This window comes from Lactuca saligna, chromosome 7 (assembly GCF_052625555.1).
Source record: "Lactuca saligna cultivar CGN05327 chromosome 7, ASM5262555v1, whole genome shotgun sequence".
Taxonomy (NCBI): domain Eukaryota; kingdom Viridiplantae; phylum Streptophyta; class Magnoliopsida; order Asterales; family Asteraceae; genus Lactuca; species Lactuca saligna.
The window spans coordinates 110,092,584-110,112,505 of NC_136423.1; positions in this window are offsets into that span (position 1 = coordinate 110,092,584).

The window sequence follows — 19,922 nt, forward strand, 5'->3', positions numbered from 1 at the left end:
GGCGAGTCCACGCTGTTTAATGAAACCCTAATTTCCCAGGTTTGGCACCTATTTAAAGGCTCTTAGGGCCGTCATTTGCGGCTACCAAACCCCAGAGAGAGACCCTAAGAGATCTAGAGCGTTTGTGAGGGAGGAGAGGCCACTTTTGATCATTTTGTTGGTGTGATTGCAAAAAGGAGATGACCAAGGTAAGAGAAGGTTGAAGGAGGAGCGAATCTGGTGATTTCAGAGTTCAGAGACTTCATCTTCAGGTATTTATTCAGTCTTTATTCAGTTTTGGTGTTGATTCTTAGAGTTAGGGTTTTCTAACCCTTTTAGAGAATGGATATGTGGAGTAATTGGTCCCTTCTCGAATCTATGCTTTGGATCTGGACTCAAAGAGGTCCAGAGACCTTAACCCCTGGAGCTTTATGAGTTATTTTGGGAGCCATGAACTTAGGAGTTTATTTTTGGGGCTAAATCACCAAGTAGGACCATCTAGATGTTATATGAGTGTCAAGGTCTGAACTTTACGTGTTTATCATGCTTGGGAAGGTCAGATCTATGGTTTTAAGGAACAGATCTGACCTAGGGATGTCAAAAACTCCTGTGGGACCCCGCTCCCATAGGACCCCGATACCGTACAGGACTAAATTTTTAGAAAAACCGAGAGGGGGAGCGGGAGCGAGGCATAATTAAACCCCACTTATTTTCGGAACCAAGGTCGGGAGTTGGTTTTTCCGTCCCGTACTCTCACGGGGCCGCGGTTGTACATGTTAAGTTATGAGAATTCTAACACTCCTAAGTGTACATGCAACCCTAAATACCTTGGATCTATGTTTTCTCTATTATACATGCAAATATGAACATCCAAGGTATTATCCTAATCTAGCATACAAAACTATCAACATAACAAGATAGAATACATACCTCTTTGATGTAGAATGTCTTCATGAAGCTTGAGTGCCTAGTGCCCCAAGTGTGACACCTCAAATGGTTCACACAACACCAAATACACTTGGAATAACTTGAGAGAATTCTACACTTCATGAAAATCGGCTTGCCCTCTCTAGAATAATACTAGTGCCGATTTTGTCAAGAATAAGATCTTTATATAGTGTTACAATTAGGGTAAACCCTAATTGTCATGACTTTCCATTTCCTTGGATCCATGGGTTCAAATACACCATGGAGCATCCATGGACCATCCTATGGGTTTTAGCCTAACTTGATTATCCATGGAGCATTAGCCCACTATACAAGTATGGATGATTTACACAATCAACCCATATATTTAATTAGTCTTCTTTTGATCACTTAATTAATCCTAGATTAATTCTTGATCAATACTAATTAAATAATCTCATTATTCTTATTATTAATATACTAGAACTTATAATATATTAATAACCATAAGTGTCTTATTTCTGTCATTATAGTCTATCCAAGTGCATGATGCCATGCAACCCAAATGGACCATGTCGGGTCGGGTCAAGTCTTACCAATTATAGTTATAGACTTAGACACTAATCCAACAGTCTCCCACTTGGATAAGTCTAAAAATATTATTGCGTATGACTTCAGGAACCAACTGGCAATCGTAGCTCTCAAAAGCTTCTGTCGAACTCTGACCTTGTCGATAAACTCTGACCTTTGTCAATGACTTGTCCATTAGATAAGGGATCATATATTCCTCCATTCTAGATATCATATGGACTAAGACATGGATTATAATCATTCTCTCTGTCCATTTGTTGTTTCCCGATTTCCGATTTATGACGACTGACTAATTGAACAAATCAAATCAGTCCTGGCCCGGCCGAGCACTTCCATTTGTCATCATCAAATCATCGAGGGGCCCACAGATATCGCTTTTATCTCGAAGGTAAAAGGAATGGATAAACTTCGACTCATATGGCTTGTTCTACTACTTGTTGAATCATACACAAAGGCACGTTTTATAGCACCGAGTTACCAAATGCGGTTTCGTGCAATCAATGTACAACCAACTCATAGTAACAACTCATATCTCTAGGTTTGGAGAATATAAGATATTATCGTCTCATGATCACTCGTGATAAAATCCATGAAGTGATTCCAATGAGCGCGGGTTGAATCCAATACTCAGAACTTATGAGCACTCATGAGTGTTGTAGCCCTTTGTCCAACACCTTAGACCTCTACAAGCCAACCCATGACAGTCTTAATTCATATCTACTTCCAACATATGACCGACTGTGGATTGTTTGAATAACTTAGTCATTCCGGATGAATAACCTAGTTTATTCGGGAAGTCAAAACATGCAAAATGAAACACAATAATAATTGAATCCAATATGGTATCAAAACCTATGAACATAAATAAAACACCTTTTATTTATCACCATATGATTACACATTATTCATTGTATACTGTTTCAGGTATCAACTTTATTCTTGAATTTAAAACAATAGTTGTCCCATGCTCCAAGCATGTACACTATGTTTTCTAAACACTAGTCATGCCATACACCAAGTATGCACACTATGTTTGTCTATGATCTTTACTTTGTGAACTAGATCCATTGAACATAACTTCAATGATTCTCTTTTCACACTCCCAAATCCTTACTGCAAATGCAAGAATTCCAAATTCATGCCATTTACTGAAATCTGTTAGATTCTAAACTTATATGCATTGATCCTCTTGTAACGATTATGCACAAATTCACAAGGACTTGGCAACAATCATTACAGACCTTTCCAAAGGAGATCAACTCCTTGGGAACATCCTTCTTGCATTAAGTTTCCTTAATCTTACACAGATTGAAAATTCTAACTTTGAAACCTTTCCATATTCCATTTTGACTTATCACTTCTGAACAAGAGTTGCCTCCTTACAGATTATGTCAATATGGTCCTTCCAGAATTATCACTATACTTCTAACTGTCCTTGAGCAACCAATCTTTGGTAAACCTTAGATTGTCCTCGACAATTGTTTAATCCTTTTAGTCGTATCCAGTTCTAAACCTTTTCCCTTCTTAATGCCCCAGGCATTTGGAAAATTTTAGAAAGGATGAATATAGCACATGTAATTGATCCTATATCCGAAGCATATGGGACACGATTCATGATGTCTCACATAAAGACTAAACCAGTCTTTTGCTATAACATTTCCATTTTTATTTGCCAAGTTCTCATAATTCAGATTATGAAAAGGGATGCCGTAATCATAATCGAATTTAAGAACGCAAATAATGGACCCATATACAGAATTTCCTTATGTTGAGCCATTCCAACATGAAATTCATATATATATATATATATATATATATATATATATATATATATATATATATATATATATATATATATACTTGACTAAATGATTAAAACCTCACAATCTAAGCTTATAGATTTGAGATGAAGTATAATTTCCTCTCCCTTAATTATAGCAAAACAACTTTTTCCCAATTGAAACCTTTTGTTTTCTATAATTAACATTGCTAACTTGCAATCTTTATCATAATTATCATGCTCCCACTAACATGATGATTATTAGCATAACACTTATGCTCCCACTAGCTTTGACATGTACTCAGAAAGCTCGACTTCTAGAAATCAATACTTTATTGACTTTCTTACCAAAGTTCAGATTTCTGATGCTAGATTGTTTTGATAAGACTTTATCAAAAAACATACACCTTCCCTTAGATAGCACACTTGTGTGTGTCAAAACAATTTTAAGAACTATGAAAAGGGATGTCGTAATCATAGTCTTGATTGTTTTGACCTTTGTTATTTCTCACAAGTCCAAGTTAGTGTGCCGGTAAACCACACACGCTCCACTAATGACTTTGAGAATGAAAACATCACAATTGCTATCTAGCTAAAATCTACTTAGTGAAAGTGTTTCCTCACCATCATTTTCATGAATCGGAGAGAAACCTTATGACACTTAGATTTAATGGTGTATGTGTTCTTATCCATGTGAATTGTCAAAACCATAGTCACAAGACAAGGATAATGACAAATCCAAACTCATATGGACTGAACTCAATCTTAATTTCTTGCCACCTGACAGCTCAAGGGCCTGCCATTGCTTCCAAGTTGTTGTGCAACAAACTGAGAATTCTAAGAACTCATATGCAAAGCCAACTTTAACTGGAATGGGCACAGATATGTCAACACGATAGGTTATAAACCTCAAGTCGTGTGCTAGTGAAGGACTTTAGGTTCTATTCTTGATTAGTTCTTGAGACTTTCAAGACCTTTAAGACTCCCACTGTCCTCTTGACCTATAAGACTCCCTTGTCAAACATCCAAGAGATAGTGCGGATTCTAATCAAGACAAACACTTCACACAATTGGCCTTAGTTGGTCTTTGTTTTATCCAAAACATCACAACTTACCAATTTCAAATGTACAAGAGTAGAAAACTTTTACTCTTACATTTGATAAGTGTTTTAAACCTTCTTTAAGACATGTCACTCAAATTACAATCTTGGAGTACGACTCTAAGACTTGTATTGGAACGAAGTATGACTCATCTTCTTGATTTAACCATTTCAACAATTCAAGATCCCTTCTTCTTAGTCATAAGAATGCACTAAGACTTTCTTAGAGAACTAATTTTGATATGGTTTCTTAATCATTAAGATGATCACAAAGCTGATACTAAAGTACTCTCCCATCTTTTCAGATTTGAGAAACTTTTATCCTTCTGCCTAATTTGATTCTTCTTATCCGCTCTGCTATGCATTGAAACCTTTTCCAATGTCTCAGAGTTACACTTACGCTTGTAAGTATAATCATATTTACTAAGCTTTAGTAAACTATCACGAATAGCCTTATATCTTTTGTGGTGGACTTAATAAGTGCACATGACTATGTACTCGATCCCTTAGTCCATTACTTGACTCACATATCCATGTGAACAAGTAATTAGTCTTAATTTTTCCAATACTTGAAAGTTCTCATTCATCATGCTATACAACTTGCATGATTCCAAGTTCCGGTCTAATTGAGACTTGGGTGATGAGAATCTTTCCTTATTTGGTAAATTTAGACATTACCACAAATGAAGGAATCAATTTCATATTTCCACTCTTGCTATTAATGGAATCATATAAGCAACAATTTTTCCTCAAATGCCATTGTAAGGATATTTTAAAATAAATAAAATCAAAAATTTTCTTTTATTTTAAAACTATGCGGAAAAACTTATCCTTACAATCCATATGAAAACTTGTTGTTATCTATTCCTAAGCAATATCTCATAACTCCTAAGAAGTAGCTCAAGAATCCGATCTTTAAACTACGCAATAGAAATCCATCTATGCGATCAGATTCAACATATTCTTTTCTTTAAGTTTCTTCACTTTTCTTTGATTCTTAAAACATCACCATGTGACCCAGTGACATCATGTATCAGGAATCTCAGAATAGAAACTTAACAGAGTTAGATAGTGGACTTTACCTGAAGTAGAGTCAAACTTATTGACTTTAACATCCTTAGGTAAGTTTGGCAGCTTCGCAACTAATGACCCTTCCTTTGGCAATATAAACATATGGACCCTTTGATAATGGTACACGGGACTATTACAGACTTAGCCTTTTCTCTTTACCATTTGGTCAACCTAGTTGACTATAGTCAATACCTTTCCTTGGGAAGAGAATGCCTTTTTCTGTATTTCCAGTGTCACCATTGTCAATGTCCATAAAGTTTCAGGAAGTTCATCTTAACAAATAGATAAGATCATTAAGGGTCTTGTCATAGTCTGTTTCATAGGTGTTCCAAAAGAACTCACTATGTGACTTAGAAAGTAGTTGAACCACCAACTTTCTCAAGACTTTGACACCCAACTCTCCCGGCTTGTAAATATGTGAGTACATCTCCAAGATGTGATCACACCTAGACCTTGCCTTGCCAATAGGGCTTGAGTGACCTTAAACTTTTCAAGAACTTGTGGGTTAGGCAGAATAATTGGAGGAGGAGAAAGAAGTATGATATCCATGGGACATCATCTTCATTAGGAAAGCTTGTTTCAAGAGATTTGGGAAGATCATAAATGTCTAAACCAGACATGTTTTGGGAGATATTCAAGATAGTTGATTTAAAGTCCTTAATATGACACCCAATATGAAATATTAAGGCTAGGACCCAACAAACTATTTTATAACTTAGAAGAGGTATGGCGTAATCCAAACTATAAAATATTTGAAGGTAGGTGAATGACGATTCACCAATTTCCACCAAGATAAACGAAATGTATTATTAGGTTTTAATTGGATTTGAAACTCTTAGATCTTTTGAGATTCATTGAACTGTTCAATGGCATGTTTCAATCTCGAGTGTGCCCTTCAGGTTTTGTGACTGGGATGCCGAGGATCACAAAACAAGGTGTGAAGTAACCATGCAAATTACTTGGTACCCTTAAGTGTTTACCCCTTAATCGATGTGCCGGTTAACCACACACGCTCCATCAATACTATGATAAACATTAAGTCACCCTTTACCTACCTTGTTAAGTCCAAGTTAGTGTGCCGGTTAACCACACACGCTCCACTAACGACTTAGACAAAGTGTAAAGTGTAATTTCATGGATTAGTACCTTATTCACATTTTCCTAAGTAACTAAGATTGGGAATTATTAAGAGTTTAGTTACTTAGTATTTATCATTAATACTTTTAATGAAGGGAGAATTATAGTCCTGTTAAACCCGTTCGGCTAACGACCCTCCACCGGTCAAGCAAGCGGTGGGTGAGAGTGGACACCCATTAAGTTGCCATTTTATAGGCAACAACCTTATACCCACCTTATAGACCGGCTTCGTGAATGAGGCGTACTAGCGGTAAGACTGACTTTTACTCTTATACATATATATATATATATATATATATATATATATATATATATATATATATATATATATTATTATTATTATTAACTTATAATATTATAAAGTATAAGGGTTGAATTTTAACTTTTAAAATTCTAAGGGCTAACTTGGAATTAAGGTATTCATAAGAGAAAACTTTACAAATTCCAAAACTCGAGGGCATGTTTTGAAACTATTCAAAACTAATTAATTCCATAACTTATGTGTTTAAAGTAGTTTTAATCCAAAAACTCTTCAAGTTCCATAACTTATGGAAGACTTTAAACTAATAAAAGAATTAACTTTTCCTTATTTTTATAACTTATGGAATTAATTAAGGTTATATTTTTATTCTTTAATGAAGTGACTCTTGAACTTCCATAACTTGAGGACAAGTTATGGAGTCATAAAAAATATTCAATGACACAAGACTCTTCATTTTGTAACCATTGCCAACTTTTATGAGTGTTATGAGTCTTTAATGTGACTCTTCATGTAAATTGAGGACAAGTTACACAAACACATTTTATACTCAACTCTTAGATTAAAATGGATTCAAAACAACTATTTCAATTAACTTTTCTATTAATCTAAGCAACTCATAAGAACAAGATAATTCAAATCAAACTTTTTCATGTAATTAGAGTAACACTTTAAACTAATACAAAACATGAATCTATTGACAATTATCTTTAAAATTGGATTAGCATGAACATTACCACATCAAAAACAAGTTTATAAGTTCAAAAACATCTTAGGGTAATGTTCCTAGTCCAATTCCAGCCAAAAAAGTCGAATTTATGCTGTCTGGGGGTCCAACTCGTCGAGTGCACTAACCAACTCGGCGAGTTGGATGCTTTTTGCCTTGGACTCATCGAGTCCCTTCAAGGACTCGGTGGGTCTGCTGGGCAGACAGCATCAAAACTTGATTTTTCAGCTCCATTTGCAAGTATAACAAGAAAACAAGCCTAGGCTCTGATACCACTGTTGGGTTATGAGGATTCTAACACTCCTAAGTGTACATGCAACCCTAAATACCTTGGATCTATGTTTTCTCTATTATACATGCAAATATGAACATCCAAGGTATTATCCTAATCTAGCATACAAAACTATCAACATAACAAGATAGAATACATACCTCTTTGATGTAGAATGTCTTCATGAAGCTTAAGTGCCTAGTGCCCCAAGTGTGACACCTCAAATGGTTCACACAACACCAAGTACACTTGGAATAACTTGAGAGAATTCTACACTTCATGAAAATCGGCTAGCCCTCTCTAGAATAATACTAGTGCCGATTTTGTCAAGAATAAGATCTTTATATAGTGTTACAATTAGGGTAAACCCTAATTGTCATGACTTTCCATTTCCTTGGATCCATGGGTTCAAATACACCATGGAGCATCCATGGACCATTCTATGGGTTTTAGCCCAACTTGATTATCCATGGAGCATTAGCCCACTATACAAGTATGGATGATTTACACAATCAACCCATATATTTAATTAGTCTTCTTTTGATCACTTAATTAATCCTAGATTAATTCTTGATCAATACTAATTAAATAATCTCATTATTCTTATTATTAATATACTAGAACTTATAATATATTAATAACCATAAGTGTCTTATTTCTGTCATTATAGTCTATCCAAGTGCATGATGCCATGCAACCCAAATGGACCATGTCGGGTCGGGTCAAGTCTTACCAATTATAGTTATGGACTTAGACACTAATCCAACAATACATTTATGTAAAAAATATATATTTAATATAAAATACATATACAAAATAGATTTTCTAATTTTAAGTGTAGGTTAGGTTTCACTTTCTTGTTTCCAATTAATTGATATTGAAGAGGTAATTAATTGATCATATATTTTTGGATTTGTAAGTATTTATATTTGTAATATTGTATTTGTCATATTTTATATTTTTAAGATTTATGGAATTGTCGTTTTGTAATGTTGAATTTGTAATGTTGGATTTTTAATTTTTTAGTTTCTAAAAGATTATGTTTTAAACTTTTAAAGTTATTAAAAATATGCCTTTTAGCCTAACACAAAGTAGTTGTTTAGCAAAAAAAACCAATTTTAAGCGGGGGAACCGGGGCGGGACCGGGTCCGGGGGTGATGGAGGTAACCGGGGGCGGGACCGGGGGCTATGTAAACGGGGGAGCCGGGGGCGGGACCGGGAGCAGGGGAAACAATTGATTTCGGGGGTGGGAGCGGGGGTAGCTATTCCTGCTCCCGTTTGGTCCCGTTGACATCTCTAATCTGACCTCAGGAGGTCAATGGAGTTTTTGCATGGCATGAATTCGCCGAGTCCAAAGATCAGACTCTGCGAGTAGGGTTAGGGTTTCCCGTAAAATCACTCAACGGTAGACTCACCGAGTTGGGGGGATATCTCAGTGAGTCAGAGAGGAATTTGAGGGCTGTTGTTCAAGACGAAACTCGCCGAGTTGATCTTGAGACTCGGCGAGTTGAGTCGGGGTAGCCCCGCGATTCATTCCAGGCGTGACTCGTCGAGCAAGGGGAGGGACTCGACATGCCAAGAGAGACTAAGGCGTTAGTGGACACGTGTGGACTCGCCGAGTTGCCCAAGTGCACTCGACGAGTTGGGTCAAAGTTTGACCATTAACTTTGGTTGACTTTTAGGGTTTGGTCAACAATGAGGGCCTTTGAGCCAAAGGAGGGGTAAAATGGTCTTTTACCCTTCGGAGGGTGCCTAGAGAGGGTGGAATCTAGTCTTGAGAGTTATATTTATGAGAGTATTACTTTATGTGATTAGGTGGAGGCTAGATCGTATTTCTACCGAGTCAGAGATTTACCGAGACATCTAAGGCGAGTCTTCTCACTATACTTTACCTTCAGGGGTAATTAGAGTCATGTGACAGAGTTACTGTATGCTATTATGTGATGTGTTGCACTGCATTATGTCTATTTGATTTATGCCATGTGTATGTTAGAGTATATCAAAGTTAGAACCGGAAGGTTCACAGAGCTAGGAACAGAGGGTCCATAGAGTTAGGGCCCATGGGCCCACAGAGTTATAGCCTCAAGTGGCTAGTATGTATTATTATGGTATTTTGGGGAACTCACTAAGCTTTATACTAACATTGTTATGTGTTATGTGTTTCAGGTACCAGTGATGAACGCGGGAAGGCGCCGGCATGATTCGTACACACACATAGGGTTTATGTATTTTGATCTTGGGAAACATTTTGTGAAACAAAGTTATGATACAATGGGATTTTGTTAAATGTGTTTGGAAAAATGTGTTTAAAAATGCGAAAAATTGTTTTAAACTTTATGGTGTTACAATTTGGTATCAGAGCCTTGGTTTGAGGGATTCGGATGCATCTTCGGGCGTATCTGAACTCAAACTGAGGATTTGAGGAAAAAATTTGATAATAAAGTAAATTTTTAAAAAGGGGTAAAAAGAGTTTTGAGATAAACAGAGCAGAACCATGTTTACGATCAGCCAGCGCCCGAACGGTGATTTCCCAAAATACCCTTACAATAAGTTTTAAAAGAAACATTATGCTATGCTGTATGATGAATTATATTTTGCATGCTAGAGTAAGACTAGGTATTCTTATTAGGACTAGAGTGGCCTGATATATGATGCCTTAGTCTAGGGGTTTTGCTACTAGGGATGCTTGAGAGTGTTTAGATAGCAGCAAGGAGCTTATGAGGGATCTGCTCGTGAGTAGCACATGATTAGATAGAATAGTGTACTTGGGATTTCGGACTCTGAAAGGAGGACTTGGTGTGAATGTTGAGTCGATGTGGTCGGTAGTATTGGGCTCGTACTACCGAAGGCACCGGGTCAGTGCGCAACCCAAGTAGGAATCCTTAGGGTGCCAGAGATCAAGTAGAGTTGGGATATCGAGTGTGTGTACATACGAGCAAATTACTGATATCTTATGTTGTATGTCAGAGAGGCATCATGGTAGGGACACGCCACAGACCAGGGACCAGTGGAGGGGGGTGTGAGCGACTTGGAGCTCCGCCAGATGATTCATGATGAGGTGGCTGCTGCCATCCACGATAAGATTCCAGAGATGTTCGGGTCTATCAAGACCACCTTGATAGAGATATTCGACGAGAGATACGCTGCTCTTTCTGATGTTGCCGTTGCTGCAACTAGACCGCAGGGTGGTGATGCGTTGCTGTTCTTGGAGTTCAACAACACAAAACCACCGGAGTTTGATGGGACCTAGGACCCGATTGCAGCGATGAGGTGGATATCAGACATAGAGCGATGTTTCGTTACTTACTCATCTCCTGAGCATTTGAGAGTCCGGTTCGCGCTGAACTAGCTTCACTTGGGAGCGAAGGATTGGTGGAAGTTTGTGACTGCGCGTTATTTGCTTGCTGAGCTTGCTGCAATGACTTGGGAGAGGTTCACTGCTATGTTCCAAGATGAGTACGTTCCCCAGGTGGTGAGGAAGCGTTTGGCCTAGGAGTTTCTGACCCTCAAGAAGGGCACTGATTCTGTCACAGTGATTACGAGGAAGTTCCATGAGCGGGCGATGTTTTGCCCAGAGCACGTGTCGCTCGAGCAGGCACGTATGAGCCACTATCTGACTATTTTGAGGAGGGATATACGGGAGTTCGTGGCAAACTCGATGTATCGGACATTTGTTGAGCTTCAGGTATATGCCCGGAAGAGGGAGATAGAGCAGGAGACCCAGGCTAGGGAGGAGGCTGAGTCTCAGGTGAGGGATCGGCGACCGGCACAGTCACAGCCGACAGCTAAGTGGGCCAAGGCCGCTGATTCACGATCTGGGAGTAAGAAGGGCCGCACTTATGGCAAGTGCGGCAAGAGCCACGAGGGGGTGTATAGAGTAGGGTCTTCCTACAAATGTGGTAAGGAGGGGTATATGGCCAAGGATTGCCCCAAGGGGTTTGCAGTATGCTTTCATTGCAACCAGACCGGACACTGCAAGGCAGAGTGTCCACAGTTACGAGGGACTACCCAGGGAGCACCTCTGGGACCTGCCCTTGCTGCTATTAGAGCTACTGAGAGCCGGCCAGTGAAGGCCGAGGTACCAAAGGCGCGAGGCAGAGCCTTCCAGTTGACTACGGAGGAGGTCCGCGCAGGGCCCGATGTTGTGGCTGGTATGTATTCTTTCATATATTTACTTTTATGTTGAGATATTGTGCTTATATTATGATATGCGTATGTACTTTTTTTTTTGTAAATTATGTACCTGCCTTGGTGTTATTTGACTCGGGTGCGAGTCGGTCTTTTGTATCTTTGGCTTTTAGTCAGCACATCCGTATTAGTCGATAGGCGTTGAGTCGACCTCTGAGAGTTTCCATAGCTGACGAGAGAGCGGTGTATGCCACCGAGGTGATCCGAGGGTGTGTACTCGATATTTTCGGCGCTGATTTTCCGATTGATCTTGTTCCTATTGCGATGGGAGATGCCTGTGTCATCGTGGGCATGAACTGGTTGAGCAAGTTTAGAGCGGTTATCGACTGCAAGAGACAGTTGGTGATCATACGAGACCCTAGTGGGGGAGTTCTTACTATGTACGATGATGGTATGCGTTCTGGGTTGACATTTTGTTCAACCGCTAGAGCGAGGAAGAGTCTACAACAGGGTTGTAAGGGGTTTGTAGCATATGTGATGGATGCGAGGGTTGATTCAGAGAGACCGTGGTCAGTAGATGAGGTTCCGATAGTGCGTAAGTTCCCGGATGTATTTCCGGAAGAGTTACCGGGTGTGCCTCCCGAGAGGCGGGTTGAGTTCAACATCGATTTGGTTCCGAGTGTATCCTCTCTCTCTCTCTCTCTTTATATATATATATATATATATATATATATATATATATATATAAACACACACAAACACACACACACACCCTTTCTTTCCCTTGGTTTTGTGCCACTAGAGACACAAACTCCGACTACCGATGTTGCCATGTTCCACCACCCTTCTCCACCTCATGCCACCTCGCTACCTGATGTCTTGTCCCTACGAGCCACCTGTTGCTGACCACTTACTTCGACGAGGGTCGTTGACGACCAAAAATCACTAGCGTAGCCAATAGTTGCTCCCATATGCCACCGTGAAGCAATAGAGTTGCAGTGATTTCTGGTGAGAAATTTTGGCAGGTCCCATGTAAATTAAAAATTACTTTTCTATGTTCCTGTTGAGCAGATATATATAAGAATCCGGTGTGGGTTCATCCAAAAAGCCTTTCATTCAAAAGTTGGGAAAACGCAAAACGACACCCGATTCTCAAAACCAATGCATTTCACACTTTAAGGTTGAGTTCTACGGCCCCCGAATTTTATTTCTTATTTAGTTTTTAGAGGAGAATACATGCACGCTCGTATTTATGTTTATATAACCTCGTTGTCGTTTAGGGATGTCAAAAAGTCCCGTGGGACCCCGTTCACGTGGGGCCCCGTTCCGTTTGGGGGATTTTTTAAAAAAAAATCGGGGGCGGGGACGAGTGTGGGGGCAAGGTTAATCCCCGTTTTAATATCGGGGGCGGGGGCGGGGGTAGGTAATCCCGTCCCGAATCCCCATGGGGACCCCGTTAATAAATTATATATATATTTACATATATTAATTATATAAATATAATAAACAATAACATGATTTTGAGCTTCCAAAATTCATCAAAAAACATGTTTTTAAGTTGTTAGTATAATTTTTTAAAATGCCATAACTTTTTTTATTTTTAACATATAAAATTTTGCTATAAATAATTATTTGTTACCTAAAAAATAGCTTATTTTAGCATAAATAAAAACTTCTTTTAGCCAAAAAAAAAAACTAGCCCAAAATCAATCGGGGGCGGGGGAACGGCGGCGGGGGCGGGAGATGCACTCCCCGCCCCGTTTGCCCCTGTTGACATCCTTATTGTCGTTTATATTTCTTATTTACGTCATATATATATATATATATATATATATATATATATATATATATATATATATATATATATATATGCGAAAATGCAAATAATTTGTGAAAACACGAAAACAAAGAAAACTTATGAGATTGTACTACCTCAACCTTATATTTTGGACAAGAACTCATCCAAAGTTTGAACTACGTGATAATAATTGATGATACATGTGAAACTGTTTCATATTAGCAAAACATATCATTTGACATTATATATATATATATATATATATATATATATATATATATATATATATATATATATATATATATATATATATATATATATTCATGTTATAAATGATTAAAAGTATGGCTTTTGGTTATATTTATAAACAATAAAATGTTTATAAATTTAACATGAAAAAAAAAAATAGTGAAAAGACATTTATTTATACGATGTATTTATTTATTGCTTTGTATACTTGACATTGCTTTATTTTGTTGATTCACAATGGGTTTGTTGATTCACAATGGATGGGTGAATTATGGTTTTGATGCAAATGTTATGTTGATTGATTTTTGTTAGAAAACTTTATTATAGTTCCTAAGCAATGAATGAACTCTAAGTATAATAAACTTTATAATTTAAGGTTTATGGATGACTATAGTCTAGGGATTACCCTCTTACATATTTTAGGTATATCCGTTAGACTATAAATAAAATATAATATTTATTATACTAGTGATGGAGTACTTACGGTAATGGTTACAAAATAGACATGTCACTTGGGTTGTTAGATTTCAGAACAGTAATGATCTTGCCTTTCGATTATTAGGCTGGTCGGAGCCTTATTAGCTAGAACTGACGCTACAAATAATAATTAATAAAACACGTAAACACACCAAATTCAAGATATAGAGTTATATGAAGTTAATCCCTCGATGAAAACACTTACACAACACCATAATTAACTTAAACTCAAGAACTTAGGTCAAATACTCAAGTAAGTTCTATATTATGGTCGGGGCACATGCAATATCCAACTTAAGTGCAATAGTTAATAGACTAAACGCTTGGAGATTTAAGGAACTTGCACAAAATGATCACATATTTACACCACACGCTAACGGATTCACATCACACTATCACACACTTGATTGTTTATGATATGTGATACTGACTAATTTCAACTATTTTTAGGATGAACAACTTACCAAGATGGATGATTATCGAGCCCCCAAAAGACGAACCCATGGTCTCTCTATTGCCAGGGTATCCATTCTTTCCAGATGTGCCTGTGATGAACAAACAGCGGGGCACCACTACCATAAGAGAGTAGTGAACCCAAACAAAACCCAAAGAGGATACCAAGGAGCAACTAGAAAACGATGTGGAGTTTGAGGACTATAAATCAGAAGGAGAGGTCGTGCCTATAAATGAAGAGGACCATGTTGCGATACCACCTACCCCAGGTTTTCCATATTTTAGAGAACAAGACATGAAGAAAACAACCTGTAAATCCATCCCAATTCATGGAAAAATTGCAATGAAAGCCTATAGGAAATTCACAGACCTACAAAGAAAGAGATACAGTACGACGTTGACTGGAAACCTCGTGAACCAATGGCTTGCAAAAATAAAGAATGAAAGAACGATTGAGGGGGAAACATTTGGGGCGCGCTACTCACCTCCAACTGATATTGACACCTGGACTCGACTGTATGAATAAAACTTGAGACTTAGCCTACAAATCTAAACTGTGAGTGGAAAGCTCAACATCATTAAAGGGAAAGCATCACAACTCTTGCAACGAGTGCATAGGATGGAGACTTAGAGATCCCTGGATCGCGAGTCAGCTTTAAATGATCGCAACAAAGTCAAATCCAACCATAATTTAATGATTGATCATAATTTCAAGATTTTGGTGCCAAAGCAAGTCTGCACACATGACTGAAAGCAGAGTTGAGGAACAAGCCACCATTTCATAAAAAGGAAACACGAATTTGGAGGAACAGATGCAAGAGCTAATCTACGTACTAGGCCATTACTTTGCCCTTTGGTAGCTTGTGTTGGGATGTTTGGTTGTAGATATAGAAGCAGTGGGTAGTAGAAGATGGTATAAGCAATAGTATAATTTATCATGCTGAATATTGATGTAGAACTGTTTATCCAGGTAGGATGTAGTAAAGGCATGTGTGTCCGTGGTTACAGACTTACAGTTAGCAAGGGAGAGCTTGTAGAGAGATGGGTATTTAGTCTCGCAAAATTTCAATCTTTTGTCACGTGTAAATATATTGAGGACTCTTTTAACTCCTGACATAAATGGGCATGCTTTTTGTAAACCGTAATGAACTATATGTAACCAAACGGATCATGTAAATATAACGACTCATATACTATAGTCACAACAAGAAATATAGGTATTAGGGGCGACACTATTAGAGACGACAGGGAGTATTAGGGACGACATGCGACAAGGTGCCTTCGTGTCGTCGCTAAAAGATAGGGGTCACCGCTAAAGGGTCGCCTCTAATAGTCCACGTCGGCGATCCGTGTGACTCCCCCTGAGTGAATCGTGGTCGTTCGTTTTTGATCTGATCCAACGGATAGGGTTTCTCCGTACCAAGGTAATAGCGACGACATTAATAGAGACAACGCCGTCGTCGCTACTAGTCACCAAAAAAAAGCAAAGGCTCCTTCGTATTTAGCTTCCGATCGTGTTTCAGAACAGGCGACAACAACACTAAACCTCCATTACCTTCCGACGATTTTCCAGTGCAGATACTCGATCCTCTCGATTTCTTAGGCGACCACCACCACAAAGCTTCTCCTTTCTCCTATCCTTTCACTCCTCTCTCTCTCTCTCTCTCTCTCTCTCTCTCTCTCTCTTTCTCTCTCTCTCTCTCTCTCTCTCTCTCTCTGTCTCTCTCTCTCTCCCCCCCCCCCTCCCCACACCCACATTTGGCCCTGGCTGCAGTGAAACATTTTCCGGCGACAAACACTCCGATTTTCCGGCATTACAGCAGCAGTAGGTGCTCCCTTCCCTCCTTTCTCTTTCAATTTCTTTTCTAAAACGAATTTGTGTGTTAATTTTGGATTTTGGTGGTTTCACAGCAACATCTCGGGTGACACCACGTCTTCTCCGGTGATACCACATCTACTCTGGCGATCTTGACCACGGCACCACCACCTAATCGATTTTCAATTTCCAGTTTTTTTTTTTTTTTTTTTTTTTTTTTTTTTTTTTTTTTTTTCCTGTTTTTAAATGTAGGTATAAAAAATGTTGGGCTTTATATGTGAAATGTATAAGTATATGTGTATTTGTATATGAAATGTATGACTATGTATGAAAAAAATGTGTGTATATGAGTATTTGCATGTGAAATATATATGTATATGTGTATTTGTATATGAACTGTATGTGTATGTATGAAAAAAATATATGTATAAGAGTATTTGTATGTGAAAAATCTATGTATATGGGTGTAGATATATGAAAATCTCTATGTTAAAATGTATGTATGTATGTATATGGAATGTATGTATTTGTATATGAAATGTATATGTATATGTGTATATTTATATAAATATGTATGAATATGTGTGGATATGTACGTAAAAATGTGTGTATATGTTTGTATATATATGTATGTATATGTGCGGATATGTATGTAAAATAAATACATCATAATAGATAATTTTTTTTCTATAAGTTAATGAAGAAACATTGGTCAAAAAGGTTTTTAAAAGAAAAAGAAATAAACCATAATAAACCAATTAAATAAATAACAATATATAATATCGTTTAAAGTAAAATTTTGTAATAAAAAAAATTAAAAATTAAAATGCTAAATCTACTAAGTTATAATTATTCAAAATAGAAAAATAAAAAGAAAAATAAATTGATAAATCTCATAAAGGTTTTAAAAAGAAAAATAAGAAGAATAATAATAAACCATAATAAACTAATTAAATAAATAACAAATATATAATATCGTTTAAAGTAAAATTTAATAATAAAAAAATTAAAAATTAAAACGCTACGCTTAATCTACTAAGTTATAATTAATCAAAATAGAAAAATAAAAACAAAAATAAATTGATAAATCAAAATTGGTCAAAAAGGTTTTAACAAGAAAAAGAAGAATAATAATAATAAACCATAATAAACTAATTAAATAAATAACAAATTGATAATATCGTTTAAAGTAAAATTTAATAATAAAAAAAATTAAAAATTAAAAACGCTACGCTAAATCTACTAAGTTATAATTAATCAAAATAAAAAAATAAAAAAATAAAATAAATTCATAAATCAAAATTGGTCAAAAAGGTTTTAAAAAGAAAAAAGAAGAACAATAATAATAAACCATAATAAACTAATTAAATAAATAACAAATAGATAATATCGTTTAAAGTAAAATTTAATAATAAAAAAAAATTAAAAATTAAAACGCTACGCTAAATCTAATAAGTTATAATTAATCAAAATAGAAAAATAAAAACAAAAATAAATTGATAAATCAAAATTGGTCAAAAAGGTTTTAAAAAGAAAAAAGAAGAAGAATAATAATAAACCATAAACGAATTAAATAAATAACAAATATATAATATCGTTTAAAGTAAAACTTAATAATAAAAAAAAATTAAAAATTAAAACGCTATGCTAAATCTACTAAGTTATAATTAATCAAAATAGAAAAATAAAAACGAAAATAAATTGATAAATCAAAATTGGTCAAAAAGGTTTTAAAAAGAAAAAGAAGAAGAATAATAATAAACCATAATAAACTAATTAAATAAATAACAAATATATAATATTGTTTAAAGTAAAATTTAATAATAAAAAAAATTAAAAATTAAAACGCTACGCTAAATCTACTATCGTTTAAAGTATCATGCTATAATAAAAAAAAATTTAAGAAATATTCGGTTGTTATTTTCTCTTTGCTTCTCGATATATGTGTATTACATGATTGATTGTTTAAGAAGCCTACCCTTGTGAATACTCTCCTATTGTCTGGTTTTCTATTCCATCTGATTGAGCGGTTACTCTATCCTTATAAATATTCAATCCAAGTTCTACTTCTTGTAGAGTAAACACTAAAACCTAACTTATGTTTTAGTTGTAACATGTCTATTGATAAAACGTGGACTACTATTGAAAACCGTAACTCTACCTTGTTCCAACAAGGACTTAAATCTCTTCTCGAGAGGTTCAAACCACATGTCGATAACAAAGGTCAAATTAGATGCCCGTGTAACAAATGCAATGTCAATAAATTTATACTACTGGCCATAATGAAATTCCATATACTTCAACATGGTTTTAGTCCACATTATATTATATGTAAGTATCACGGAGAAAATACAACTCACCCGGTTGTCGAAGACATACCGCGTAGTAACGAGATGGCCGATGTTATTGATGATGTTATGGGAGGTGTGATTGAAAATGATACCAACTGCAATGAAGGGAACCTAGATAAAGATGGTAGAGGTGTTGATGTTGGATTTCAAAAGCTGTTAGAGGAAGTCCAATTCAAATTATATCCTGGATGTTCGTTTTCGTCCCTTGACTTTTTAGCAAAGTTGATGCACATCAAGGTGATCAACAAATGGATTGATAGTTCATTCGATGAGCTTCTTGAGTTGTTGCAAACTGCATTTCTTGAAGGAATCAGGGTCCCCCCGTCACATTACGAAGCAAAAAAGACACTTAAAAAGATCGGCTTAGGTTATGAGTCAATACACGTATGTAAAAATGACTACTTTCTTTTCTGGAAAGAACATGAGTTGTTGCAAAAATATCCAGTTTGTAATGAGAGTCGGTGGGTTGATGAAAATACAAAGGGTAAGAAGGTGGCTCATAAGGTTTTACGATACTTTCCCATGACCCCCAGACTACAACGTTTGTACTTCTCAAGACGCACAGCTAAAGATATGATTTGGCATAGTACCGGACAATCCAAAGATGGTACGATGATTCATCCCGTTGATGGTACTTCATGGAAAAAATTTGATATGAAGTATCCTGACTTCTCGAGGGAACCCCAAAACGTACACTTAGGGCTTGCTGCTGATGGTTTTAATCCGTTTGGTAACATGTGTAATCCTCACAGCACGTGGCTTGTCATACTCACCACTTACAATCTTCCACCATGGCTATGCATGAAAGAGTCATCTTTCATGTTGACCT